Source organism: Equus przewalskii, chromosome 2 (assembly GCF_037783145.1).
Source record: "Equus przewalskii isolate Varuska chromosome 2, EquPr2, whole genome shotgun sequence".
Lineage (NCBI taxonomy): Eukaryota > Metazoa > Chordata > Mammalia > Perissodactyla > Equidae > Equus > Equus przewalskii.
This window is the reverse complement of record NC_091832.1, coordinates 36,272,031-36,286,286: the sequence shown is the minus strand read 5'-3', so window position 1 is coordinate 36,286,286 and position 14,256 is coordinate 36,272,031.

The window sequence follows — 14,256 nt, the reverse complement described above, 5'->3', positions numbered from 1 at the left end:
TTAAAGAATGCTCTAGGTGGGGAACAGCTCAGGTTTTGGGGTGAGGAATGGGATGGGAGCAAAGACACAAGTCAGAAGGCTGCACCTAGTTCCGCGGAGAGAAGCGAGTGCATTCAATTCATCATTGGCATGGAGACCAGAAGCGACCAGCTTGCTGACGGCCGGGATGTGGGAGTGAGGAGAGGCGGGGTCAAGGGTGACTGCGAGGTTTCCAGATGTATTTACTGACTGATTTATTATGAAGTAGATCGCAGGCACAAAAACGTCTTTGTAATGTTTCTGAATGATTTAAGGGATAATTAGGAAATGAAAACCTGTGTGTACTGAGCACAACTTTCTTTAGAAAGAACAGTTCAAACCCCTGTGCAGTCCCGTGGTACCCCCCTCCCTCCTCGCTCACACCTGGGGTCTCACAAATGTGAATTTTGTTTGCTTATTCGCTCCTCTTTATAATTTTACCACATGTCAGTATCTCTGAAGTACTTGATGTTATTTCCCCTTGTTCTTAGAATTTATATACATAGAACCGTGGTCATTGTGTTATTCTGTGACTCGCTTTTTACGTTTAACACTGTGTTGGTGACATTCACTCACGGTGCACGTTGCCAGGATTCATTCCTTTTCATTGCCGTGTAGTATTCCATTTTGTAAGTGGAATTTATTAGACATTCTATACTTATACATTTTTCTGTCAGTGGGTCTTGAGCTGTTTCTATTTTTTGCTGTAACAAACAAGGCTGCTATCACCATTCCTGGAGACGTTTCCTGGTGTACACAGTCATGAGTCTCCTTAGAATACTTAGTGAGAAGGTGTCTGGCTTTATAACCAGGAAAATCCTGGCGCTGTGGAGGAAAAATGGGAGGACCAGCTGGAGAGGAAGCCCTCAGTCAGGCAGGCCCTCGGCTCTAACCACAGACTATAGTGCAACGGCTCAGACAATACGCGTGCATTCTTGCTCGTGCCGACAGTCTGAGGCGGGTCAAGTGAATGGTAAGTGGGTGCGTGTGTTGGTGAAGTGGGCGAGCTCTGCTGCACCGTCACTCAGGGGTCCAGCTGATGGAGGCTCCGCCGTCTTCCACGTGTGGTTTCCAAGGTCACCCTGGGCGTTGACCTTGAGCCAGCAGAAAAGAGAAGAGAGAGGGCAGAGAGAGCACACCTGCCAGAAGGGACACACATCACATCCACTCACAGGTGAGAACTCGGCAGCCACACGTGGATGCAAGGGATTCTGGGAACTGTGCATCCCGGCAGGCAGCCGTCTCCCGGAGTCGAGCCCACATTGTAGACGGGGGAGGAGGAGCTCCCTGCCGACCATGAGCCACCTCAGACCCGGAGGAGAAAGAGTGGCTGGGAGAGAACCTCCCACCCACCGAGCCGGCAGCCCAGGCCGAGCCCTGAGTTCCCACCGCGCTGCATCTCTGTCCCCTGCCTGTCGTCCAGCCTTAGGATGTGGAGCTGGCCTTCCTCTCAGGGCTGTGGCTGTGCGTGCCGGGCCCCCGGCAGCGTCCTCTCTGCCCCCTCACCCCACTGCCAGGCCCGTCCACGCAGTGGCTCTGGGTCCCGCCTGCCGATCCAGAGCCACCATGAGCGGAGTTCCCTGGAGAGAGACGAGTGAGTCAAGGCTTCCTGCCGGAGCAGACGGAGGGGCCTTGCGAAGGCCTGGTGACGACGGCTGTGCATGGATCAGTGTGTCCTTCTGTCTTTCCTGCTTCCCTGCTTGTGGGGATGAAGCAACCGGTGTGTCAACACGGAAGCAGGTGGAGGTTTGTCTGCCAACCTGCATCTGCCTGTTGCTCAGAAGTGAGAGCCCTGCAGGTGGGGAGAGGAACCCGGCACCGACTCTCAAACCCACTTTCATTTAATTCACTAGATGTTTGTTGAGCATGTACTATGGACCGACGCAAGAAGCGGCCGTCACTGTAGCATAGTTCAGATCGTGGGCTCTGGGGCCAGGCGGCCAGGCTGTGCTTCCTGGCTTTGCTGTGTGACCTTGGAGAGGTTACTTAACCTCTCTGATCTTTACTCCTCCCTGGTAAAATGGGAATAGTAATAGTACCCATCTCGGGTGATGTTGGGAGAGTGTAAGAGGTTGGATAGGGCCTCGGCATAGTGCCCAGCACTCGGTGAACTGCAGCCTAGTTCCGAGGGAGGACAGAACCTGAAGTGACTTGCCCGAGTAAGCTAAAAAGACAAGGGTGCTTGGCTCTGAAGCCTCGATTTTTCTGCGCTGGCACCTAAGGTGTCTCACACCCACTTTTTCCTGGTGATAAACACATTTTTAAGTTAAACCTTCTTGGGGACTTCTTACGGACACGTGGCAGTCTGGCCACAGCAGAGCCTCGGTTGACACGGCTCCTGCTGCCCGCCGGGAGGTGGCTGTGGCGTCTCCCGTTTGCCCACCTGGCTGTGCCAGCAGCCACTCCCCTACCACCTGAAGCCAAAACAAGCAGTAGGCAAGTGTTTAGGAGGCCGGGATGGGAGAGGGGCTGGTGCCCCGTATGAGCCGCCCAGTTCTGAGCCGCAGACCTGGGTGCCCGGTTCCTGGCATTTTCTCATGATGTTGGTGGCGAGGATTTGAGATGGTTCCTCACGGGATGTCGGGGGGCAGTAGTCGCCCTTGGAGTTCCTAGAAAGGAACGGACGCCCGAAAACCCGGGGTGAGCTTGGTCCGCCGAAGCGCTCAGCAGCTGCGTGTGTCGCGGGCCGGCGGGTGAGCGCAGCCCGGCGTGGGCCCGCTCTCTGAAGCAATCTGGCTTTGAAGAGTTGAAGGCCAACGTTAAAGTTAGTTCCGTAGTTTCTTTTTGGAACCCTCCTTGGGTCTTTAAATGAGTCTCAGCATCCTGAGAAACCGCATCTCCGTGTTAATTATCTTCATCTGAAACATCTCAATTACGGAAATGATCGCCTCCCCGGGCGGTTCTCAGGGCTCCTACAAGCAGGGGCCTGAGCGGGGCTGGGCAGCGCATCACTCGGAAAGGCGTTTTGTGTGAGTGACTAACCAAGAGGGCACTGCACGGCTCAGCCATTACCCTTACTTATTTTCTATTTTTTTATTTTTTTATTCTCTTGACACATTCCTCAAGGGATTTCGGGCCACTTGTAATAAGAAAACACTCATCAAAGTGATGAGTAGAAAGTAAAGGGGCCGGCTCCGTGGCTGAGTGGTTAAGTTTGAGCGCTCCGCTGCGGCAGCCCAGGGTTCAGATCCTGGGCGCAGACATAGCACCGCTCGTAAGGCCACATTGAGGCGGCGTCCCACATCCCACAACTAGAAGGACATGCAACTAAGATATACAACTGTGTACAGGGGGCGGTTTGGGGAGATAAAGCAGAAAAAAAAAAAAAAAGATTGGCAACAGTTGTTAGCCCAGGTGCCAATCTTTGGGAAAAAAAAAAAGGGGGCTGGCCCCGTGGCCAAGTGGTTAAGTTCGCGAGCTCCACTGCAGGCGGCCCAGTGTTTTGTTGGTTCGAATCCTGGGCACGGACATGGCACTGCTCATCAAACCATGCTGAGGCAGCGTCCCACATGCCACAACTAGAGGGACCCACAATGAAGAATATACAACTATGTACTGGGGGGCTTTGGGGAGAAAAAGGAAAAAATAAAATCTTTAAAAAAAAAAAATAAAGACACCAAAGCAGGAAAAATCCAGGAAATAAAGGCCATGAGAAAGGACAAACATCTATATGACCACGAGGACCAAACCAGCCAGAGTGGTTAAGCTTAGAATTAGGATCTGAGCTTCCCAGCAGCCCATGCAAAGAAAGGAACCAGAATAAGCCAGCTAATTCTCATTATCAGAAGGGAGGCAGCATGCCAAAGGATTCCCACAAGACATGGACCTTTATAAGGACATGGTCTCTGTCCACGACCACCTTGCAATAGCAAATGTGATGAGAGATTTCCTGGGACTGAGGTTTCCTGTGACTCTGTTCGCTCACATGTAAAATGTGAATGGTGTTTACCTTCTGATACTGATTGTTTGAGAACTAGACCGGTGTCTCGCAGACAGTGAGAACCAACAAATGTTCATTTCTTTACTTTCCATACCCCCCTACCCTCACAGGATTAGTGCATTGTCATCTTCTCCAAGGCAGCTATTTAATCCTCATCCCTATTTTTTTTTTTTTTTGAGGAAGATTAGCCCTGAGCTAACATCTGCTGCCAATCCTCCTCTTTTTGCTGAGGAAGACTGGCCCTGAGCTAACATCCATGCCCATCTTCCTCTACTTTATATGTGGGATGCCTACCACAACATAACTTGACAAGCAGTGCCATGTCCGCACCCGGGATCTGAACCAGTGAACCCCGGGCCACCGAAGTGGAACATGCGAACTTAATCTCTGCACTACGGGGCTGGCCCCTGTCATCCCTATTTTACAAGAGCACAGTAATCCTATGATGTGTCCAGCTCAGTGGTGGACTCTGGGGACACAGCCGTACGTGAGCAGATGAGGATCCTGCCTTCAGGAAGCTCACAGAATAGCAGGGAAGCAAGGCAAACCGACAATGGAATATGACGTGAGAAGTACAATTAAAAGGGCATAGTAATCAGTGCAGTCGCTTCCATTGCTTAGCACTCAGTCTGAGCAGAAACTGTGCTCGACAAGCACAGCAAGAGCCAGGGGCCCAGAGACCCAGCGAGGAATCCGTAAACACGAACATTCTACACAGAACTCTTAGCAAGCGGCATTCAAAAGGCAGACAGCATCAGGTTACACAAGATCGGATCAAATTAAGTTGATCCCTGGGATGCAAGTTTCACCCTAGAAAACCAGTTCAATAGGTTAATAGATGGAAGAAAACTTTACACAATCATCTCAGTAAATCGGAAAAAAAATGATAAAATTTCCATTTGTGATTTTAAAATAAAACTGAAGCTAAGAATAGAAAGGAACTTCTTTAACCTGATCGAGAAACGCTACAATGGTGGTTCTCAAAGTGTATCAGCGTTGCCGGGGGACTTATCCGAAATGGAAACCCTCCGGCCTCACCCAGACCTATTGCATCAGAAACTCGAGTGGGGGCAGCAGTCTGGGTTTTAATAAGACCCCAGGTAACTCCAGCGCTGTTCTACCATCATTGATCTGCAAGAAACCCACAACAAAAATGATACCTAGTGATGGAGTGTTGAAACCATCCCTCTAGGATGAGCTAAGACAAGAATTCCCACTCTCATCCCTTTGTTCAGAATGAAATGGAAAGTCTGTGCTGTGCAGTAAGGCAGGAGAAAGAAAAAGAAGTTTCAAGGGTGGAAAAGGAAGGATTGTCTATGTTGAAAATCTAAATGAGTCTACGAGCCATGAGAATTAATAAGAGGGCTTAGCAAGGCTATCCCTTAAAACCAAAAGACAAAACTCAATTGTATTTCTAGAAACCAACAGCAAATAGAAAGTGAAAAACTTAAATACACCACTTGCAGTAGCAATAAAAAAGTAAAAGGAAAACAAAACAGTGAGCAAATCTAACAAAAGATGTGCCAACCTTTGCAGGGTATTCTACACAAGTGTGCTGGGAAACATTAGAGAAGATCTGAATTGGTGGAGAGAGGACCACCATCAGAGCTGGAAAACTGAACATTGGAAAGATGTCAATTCTCCCCGAGGTCTAGAAATTAATGCGAACCCAGTTAGAATCACTACAGGCCGTGTGAGTGTGTGTGTGCGTATAGAACTTACAAGCTGATTCTGAAATTTACAGGGAAGTGTTAAGAGCCGCGAATAGCTAAGTCACTCTTTAAGATGAAAAGGTGAGAGAACCTGCCCTACCAGGTATTAAGACTCGTCGTAAAGCTATAGTAATTAAGACACTGTAGAATTTGTGCAGACAGACAAATAGACCAGTCATGCGCCACGTAATGATGTTTTGGTCAATGATGGACCGCATATACGAGGGCCGTCCATAAGATTAGTACCGTATAACCGAGGCGTGTAGTAGGCTGTGCCATCTAGGGTTGTGTAAAAACACTCTAAGATCTTCGCATGATGATGAAATCGCCTGACCCGTTTCTCAGAACGTCTCCCCATCGTTAATCAGCGCATGTACACAGAACAGAGGGCCTGACATTTTGTTATAGATGCTGGTCTGTCCTCATTTACGTGTATTACAAGCATATTTCCTCCCCTTTTGTGGCTTATCTTTTCGCTTTCTTAATCTGTCTTTTAATAAATAGAAGTTCTTAATCTTAATACGGTTAAATTTATCATTCCCTTCCTTTATCATTTTGGTCTTTGTGGACCAGTATCTAGGAAATAGAAACAACTCCTACCACTCAATAAAAATAAGAAAAAGAAAAACAATTTCATAGAAAAATAGGATAAAACTATGCATTGGCCCTTCACCAAATAAATAGACTTCCCATAGACAGATGAAAAGATATTCAACCTCATGAGTAATCAGGGAAATTTAAACGCAAACCACAGTGGTGCGCTGTTGCGTGCTCACCAGACAGGCAAAAATAAATATATACATAAAGTAGAGCTGTTGCTACCAGCAACAAGGAGACGGAACCACAGGAACCCTCATAAATTGCTGACGGGGATGAAGTTGGTACAACCGTCTGAAAAAGAGTTTGTTACTACCCCATAAGTTGAAAACGTCAGAAATTTGACTCTTAGATACGTGCTAGAGAAACTCTTGCCCTTGTGCCCCAAGAGACATGAATATTCATAGCAGCATTAGTGAAATTATCCAAAAACTGGAAACAACGCCTATCAGCAGTAGGTCAGATAACTAAATTGTTGCATATTCATACGACGGAATATTAGAGAGCGATGAAGATGAACCATTTATGGTTCACACAACAACATGGATGAATTCATAAACCCAATGTCGAGTGAAAGAAGCAAGTCACAGAGGGATAAAGTGTGCTTCCATTGACATAAAGTCCAAAAGCAGGCAAAACTAAACAATAAGGTAAAAACCACAAAGAAAGAAAAGCAAGGGAATGATGGTCGTAAGAGTTTGCATAATTGTTAGTTTGGGGGGTGAGGGGAGGAGGTAGTGAGGGGGGTGTCCCCAGACGGCTTCAAAGTTGCTGCAGACTTCCTATTTCTTAACCTAGTTGGTGTTATTCCTTAGAACAAGCGCAAGTTTACACTCCATGTGCATGATATATTTTGCAATTTGAAGAAATACACACAGATAGAAAGGCAGCCCCAGAAAGCGTGCGTGAGAGGATCAAGCTCGTCGGCACAGCTCACACCGGCCCAAATAAGAGGAGATCCCGCCTCAAGCGGACGGACAGCAGAGGATTTGCCAACCCTCGGGGAGGGCCGTGGGGGTGGGCTGCGGGGGGCCTGTCTCTCCAGAGCCCCGAAGCTCAGGGAAGAGGAGGGCGCCCACACTCTGGCGACCAGACCGTGATGCCATCACCGAGTCGTGTCTCTCCGGGAAAGCGCCTGAGCGCCTGTGGGTGGAGGGCAGCTGTGTGAATAAAGTCTTGACTGTCTCCTGCTGGGGACGGGCGGGTGGGCGAGGGGGAAAGAGGAAGGAAGAGTCACTGGAGGTAGAAGCCTTAAACCAGGGTCCCAACGTGGGCTCCAGGGGGTCCACGGACCCATCAAACTGTAGGCAAAATGTTCCATGTGCGTTTTGGGCGGGGAATGTGTCCCCAGCTGTCCTCTGCTTGTTGAGGAGGTGGAGACACCCCTCCCCTCCTGCAGCCGATGCTGTCAGTGCACCCCCATCCCCTCCCTCCTCAGTTCACAGAGATCCGGCCTCCGAGGGCCAGCACCTGCACCAGAGGCCCGGGAACTAACGCCCCCAGGAGCAGCCTCCCCCAGCCACTGATGGGAGCAGGAGTGTAGATGCCCTGGCCCCGCTGCTCCGGGGGTGGGCTGGCTGGGGCAGGGTCCACACCACTTTTCAGCGCTCCCCAATGGGCTAAGCTCCAGTCACCCACAAGTGGTAACCATGGTAACCAGCTTGCGAGCACACCCTTCACTGGCTTCTTCCCTGCTCGCTTTCCCCCTCCCTCCCAGTGTGTCCCGCGCCCCCCAAATAAACCGCCTGCTCCCAAATCCTTGTCTCAGAGTCTCCTTCTGGGGGAGCCCAAACTGAGAAACCCCCAAAAGATGAAGGACACTCACAGGGAGTCAGGAGAGGAGACCCCCATCTTGGTCCTGCACCAACTTGCCCATGACCTTAGGCCAGTTACAGCGCCTCCCTGAGCCTCAGTTTCCCCATCTGCAAGGAAAGGAAAGCTAAGGGCATCTCTATTGCTTCCTTTAAATGCTCAAACGGGAGTTTGAACACCTGGGAAAGGACGGGAGTTAAGAACACCCGTTCTGAACCGTGGGTTCTGTGATGGTTAATTTTATGTGTCAGCTTGGCTAGGCCGTGGTGCCCACATATTTGGTCAAACACCAGTCTGGATGTTGCTGTGAAGGTATTTTTTGGGAGAGATTAACGTTTAAATCAGTAGACTCTGAGTAAAGCAGATCACCCTCCATAATGTGGGTGGGCCTCGTTCAATCAGTTGAAGGCCTTAAGAGAGACAAGACTGGCCTTCTCCAAGGAGGAGGGAGTTCTCCAGCAGACTGCCTTCAGGCTCGAGCTGCAACACTGGCTCTTCCCCGGGTCTCTAGCCTGCCTGCCCTGCAGATTAGGGACCCATGAGCCTCTGCAGTCACATGAACCAATTCCTTAAAATCTCTCAACAGACAGATACATATCCTATTGCTCCTGTTTCTTTGACTTTTGTTTCATGTTCCTTGAAGACAGGGACCCTTCCATCTTTTGAGCCCCCAATACCTGGCACATTGCCTGGCACAGAAGGGCACTCAGCTGATGTCTGTTGAATGAATCTGAATCAGAAGAGCGGAGGTCTGGGGCCTTTTTTCCCCCCCCCAACTGGCCAGTAAAGCCTGTGGTTAAGGCTTTGCGCTCAGCTCGATCTGGGCTCAAGGCCTGACTCCTTTTCCTACCAGTCGTGAGATCTTGTTCCGGTCAGTCACCCTCTCTGAGCCTCGGTTTCCTTGCCTACAAAACGAAGTTCTAATCCCCTCCTTGTGGGGTTGCTATGAGGACCACATGAGGTCATGTCAACGGCCTAGCCTGGAGTCCGCCCACAGCTCGTACCCCACAGGCAAGGCTATTGGTTGGGGAAACAGACAACAGGACTGGAACATTCTCTGCACGAAGGTGCTTAAGGAAGCACTATGTTGGGATCGCACACTTGAAATCAGAACATCCCAGAAAAATCGAGGCCTGGGTTCCTCAAGACCTGGGAAGAGGGCCTGGCATGTGAGCACTCAGTAAGCTGAACGGAGGGATGGCGCACAAACGATGGGTGGCGGATATTTGAGCCCTGATCTGCGAAAAGCAGGATGAGAACACCGTAATGAGAGGACGTGGGGCAATCCCAGACCTCACCATGTTCATGCGAAACCCCCAGGGCCCTTGAGTGGCAGCTGAAGACACCTGGGCAGCCCTCCTTAGTAAGGAGGGACACATAGTGACATCTGGAGCGCCAGGAAGAGAAGCCAGCCACCACGCCGGCGGGCCCCGCCAAGACCTCTACGGCAGCCTTACCTGAGTCTGCCCGGCAGCTTCCGGGGCCAGGTGTGAATCCCCGAGCCACCAGATTCCAGGAAAGGCCATCACCAAGCCTGGCTGAGGAGAAGGTGAGGTGTCGGTGTTATTTTAAACCCATGCTAGGTTCAAGTTTGTATGACAATGTTATCTTAACTTAGCTCCAGGTCCAACCTTCAAGTGGCTGCTGGAGATGCACAATCGGAGTCTAACCAGAAAAAGCTAAGTGGTGAATCTGTGAGCTCCCCAGTTGCCTGCAGGGCCCCAGCTCCTTGATCTGGCCCTGGCCCTCCCTAAGCTCCCTCCTGATCAAAATTGCTCTAAAACTGATATCGACCCTGATATCAGTTTCCCCACATTAAACTCGGCATATATGGGGTTAAAACCAACAAACTCCTTCCTTGTTTGCTCTCTGGCTTCCTGGATCCAGAATCCACTATCCTCCATGGAGACAGACACCGTCAAGGACAAGCACCTGGATCCTCTCCGCCCCACAAAGAGATACAGGCTGGTGGGGAAGCTGCTGACCAGCAAGGTCACGGGCTCCCTCCTCTCTGCAAGTGTCTCAAGGCCAAAGACAGGCTGGTGGGAAAGCTCCAACCAGCAAGGCCATATGCTCCCCTCCCCTACCTAAAACCCCAAATAAAAAACCTTCCTTTTAGCTTTTTGGGGAGTTTGGGATTTCAGCATTAGCTGCCCTCTCTCCTTGCTCAGCGCTGTGCAAAAATTAAATTCCTACTTTCTTCCACCACACCGGTGTCAGAGATTGTCTTGCCGTGCAACGGGTGAGCGAACTCACTTCAGGTTCGGTATCAAAACAACATCAGCACCTGGATGGCAAACATCTGGAACGTTTATCAACCTCGTTAGGAACAAACAAACACAAGATCCCACTATCAAAATAGCAGAAACAAAAACCAAAGTTGCTGGCCAGGCCAGAGCGAAGTGAGCGGTCCTGTGGATTGCTCCTGCAGATGCAATTTGATAATCCTTTGGAAAACAGGTTCAAATTTGCCCTAATTGTGCCTCTAGGACAATAAACGAGGAAGTGATACTATTCAGAGACAAGGTTTATTTAGGATCCGTTTGTAGGGGAGCAGATTTCGCCACCTCAAGGTGTGTCTCATTGGCATGAGAATTATTATTATTATTTTTAAAGATTTTATTTTTCCTTTTTCTCCCCAAAGCCCCCCGGCACATAGTTGTATATTTTAGTTGTGGGTCCTTCTAGTTGTGGCATGTGGGATGCTGCCTCAGCATGGCTTGACGAGCGGGGCCATGTCCACACCCAGGATCCGAACTGGCGAAACCCTGGGCTGCCAAAGTGGAGCACGCCAACTTAACCACTCGGCCACCAGGCTGGCCTGGCATGAGGATTATTTATTTGGGGCTGGTTATTTTTTTAAAAACTGCAGACGGGGAGAAGCTCTGAAACCAAGTAGAAGTTAGCCTTTGTAAGAGACACTTACATCTGTAAGGGAAATCTCCATCTGTAAAGGTGTCTCCCTCTCTGCACCAGGAAGAGGAGGGGATAACCTTATCTCTAGAAACTCCTATCAATGCGGAAGGCAAGGACTTAAATCTTCAGAACCTTACTTGTTTAACTTGTGTAACAAGGTTACTGCCTAACCTAGTTCACTGTGCTTTTCTGGTCATCCCCCATAACTGCCTCCCCCCACTCCCAACATCCTCCTTTGTCTTCAGCTGAGGACGGTATTCAAGGTGGCGACCTCAGCCTTTCTGGCGAGTTTCTCAGCTTTCCTTGGTTTCTCCCATGTGTACATGTTATTAAACTTTGCTGATTTCCTCCTTTTATTCTATCCCACATCAGTTTAATTCTTACACCTGCCAGCAGCCCTTGAGGGCAGAAGAATTGATTTCCTCCCTTACACTAACATAAAAGACAGTTCATAATTGCTTACTTCTGTATTTTCAATAAAAATTAAGGTCTGTAAGGGTTAAGAATTCTAATTAATATCTGTGATTAAAGTTACTAAAAATTAGTAAGGAAAACATATTTGTATTCAAGGAAAGTAAGATGTGTGTTTTCAGTAAAGAAGGTATAAGGAAAAGAAATATTTTTGTTTGTTTCATTAAGAAAGATAAATTTGCCCTAAAGCATTAGGAAAAGAAAAGAAGACTTGGGACAAATTATGAATGTAGAAAAAAGTTATAGAAGGTTTGTGAAAAAGGAACCTTGAGAAAAAAGAGTTTTATGCATGGTCAAGCTAGCTAAGATTGGAATAAATTTAATTAAGTAAACAAGTGTTAATATCAACAGTAAGCTGGTGCAAAATTAGAACTTGGTTTTCCCTTTCTTAAGAGGATAATCTCCCTGGACTTTTAGTCTGCTCTTGATAAGGAGATTATAATAGGTTTTTCTTTACTTTTGAGTAAATCTGCCTAAAAGACAGAAATTCTCTGTTTTGTCAAAACAATTTCCTATGTTCTGAAAGGCTGAAATCTCTCATTAAAAGAACTAAGGGTTTGTTTTTTTAACTATTTGTCTTTAACATCCGTTGTTGCTTTGGTTAAATGGATAACGAGCATTATTTCACAGCGACCAGTGTTTCAGTGACACAGAATCAGCAGACACCCAATCTTGTTTGACCAAGGGTTTTAAAGCCTTTTGATATTTTTGACAAGCTTCCCCCCAAATTCAGATTCTAAATGAAGTCTTTCTTTCGACCTGAAAAAAAAATTTTTTTCTTTGAGAATTTTCAGAGGGCCCCTAGGACTCCTCAAAGAAATTTCTTCTCCCTGTAAAGAGGGAGACACTGAACTGACTAGGCTTGTTTGGTGCCAAAGTGCACGGGAAGCATTGCCAGCCAGTGATGCTAAGCCTTCCTAGGTTGCATTGCATAGGTGAATATTCTTCACTGTTTTAACTCTACTGCCTTGCTTCCAACATCACAGGAGGAGACAATCATGACTGCATTCTATTATCTAATTTGGTTTACAGGTGGGTCTTACTTAAACAATGAGCCAGGATGTTATCAAGCTGGATATGCTGTCCAGCCCTGAGAATGCCCGTTACTTTCTTATTTTTATTTTATTTTATCTTTTTTGAGCAAGATTAGCTAACTGCTGCCTAGCTAACTGCTGCCAATCCTCCTCTTTTCGCTGAGGAAGACTGGCCCTGAGCTAACCTCCATGCCCATCTTCCTCAACTTTATATGTGGGACGCCTGCCACAGCATGGCCTGCCAAGTGGTGCCATGTCCACACCCAGGATCCAAACCGGCGAACTCCGGGTCACCAAAGCAGAACGTGCGCACTTAACCACTGCGCCACCGGGCCGGCCCCATGCCCATTACTTTCTACTAACTCTGCTAACCCAGTGAATGATTTCCTTCTACAGGCTCAAGAAATGGCCATGAAAGAAGAGAACAAAGATGGCGACAAAAAGGGGGAATTCCTGACCCCATCACGCAGCTGTGGTTCCGGCCTGATAACCAACGACAGTGCCCTTTGGAGCGCAATTGCCACTGCCCCAGCATGTGCCTCAGTTACCCACCGGGCACCTGAAAAGACGATTTTATAGGGAAAGCAATATTTTTGGAAACTTTTCCCCACAGCGGCTCATAAAGCATGTGCTCGTTGCACCATGTGTCCTAAATACAATCCTGGGAAACACTTCATGGGTCACAAGGCTGCTTTTCCCTTCCTAAGGGACCCTTTGAGGTCTGGCCATTGACCTTTGTTCCAATGCCACCATCTCAAGGATATAACCATCTTAGTAATGATCTGCGTGTTCTCACTTTGGCATGAGACCTTTCCTTGCAGAAGAGCAACAGCTTTAGGAGGAGGTAACTTACGGGAAAGGCTCATTCCTGTTTAGGGAATTCCTGCCGAGTCACACCGTGACCCGGGAACTCATTTCACTGGACAAATAATTAAATCTATTTGTGACTTTTGGCCAATTATGCAACATTTTAACTAATGGTACAATCAAAACTCAATTGACAAAGCTTACAGAACCATTTAAACTCTCATGGCCGAAAGCTCTTCAGCTAGCACTTCTCAATCTTAGAGCTACACCTTTTGGTAAACATCAGCTGTCTCCTTTTGAAATAATAACAGGGCCGCCTATGCAATTAGAGGAAGAAATGTATGAACTAACTTTGCTTAAGGGGGATATATTACATTGTTGTCAGGGTCTCATTGAGGTGCTTAAAAGAAATGAGAGGTTGGTAGCTAATTCTTTTCACAGAGAGCTCCTGGGTGATGCACACCTTAAGGATCATGGACTACAACATGGAGAATTTATTTGTTGGAAGAGGAATCCAATAAAAGACTCTTTGCAGCCCTGTTGGAAAGGACCATATCAGGTACTTTTAACCAATGCATGCACGGCAGAATCAAAAGGCATAGACTCAGGATTCACATTTCTCATTTTAAAAAGTCTTCTTGGCCTGAGTGGTTTTCAATTCCTGTTTCTGATACCTGACTTCAGCGGACCAATGCAGTTATTGCCAAACCAGGATGAGAAGATGACGGCGTCTGTTCTAGACAGCGGTCCCCAGACTCCGGACAAGGGCTGTATTCCCAACCTTATATCTCCACATTTGAACCTTTCTTATGCTTAAACTGTATATCTATTTTATAATGGTTCCATTTAAGGTTTTCAGAACACTATCACACTTAGAGAAAGTGATCGTTTGAAACAGACTGGTCTTGAAGGCCAGGCATTTTTTGGGTTTCAGTGGTTATGTGGAACA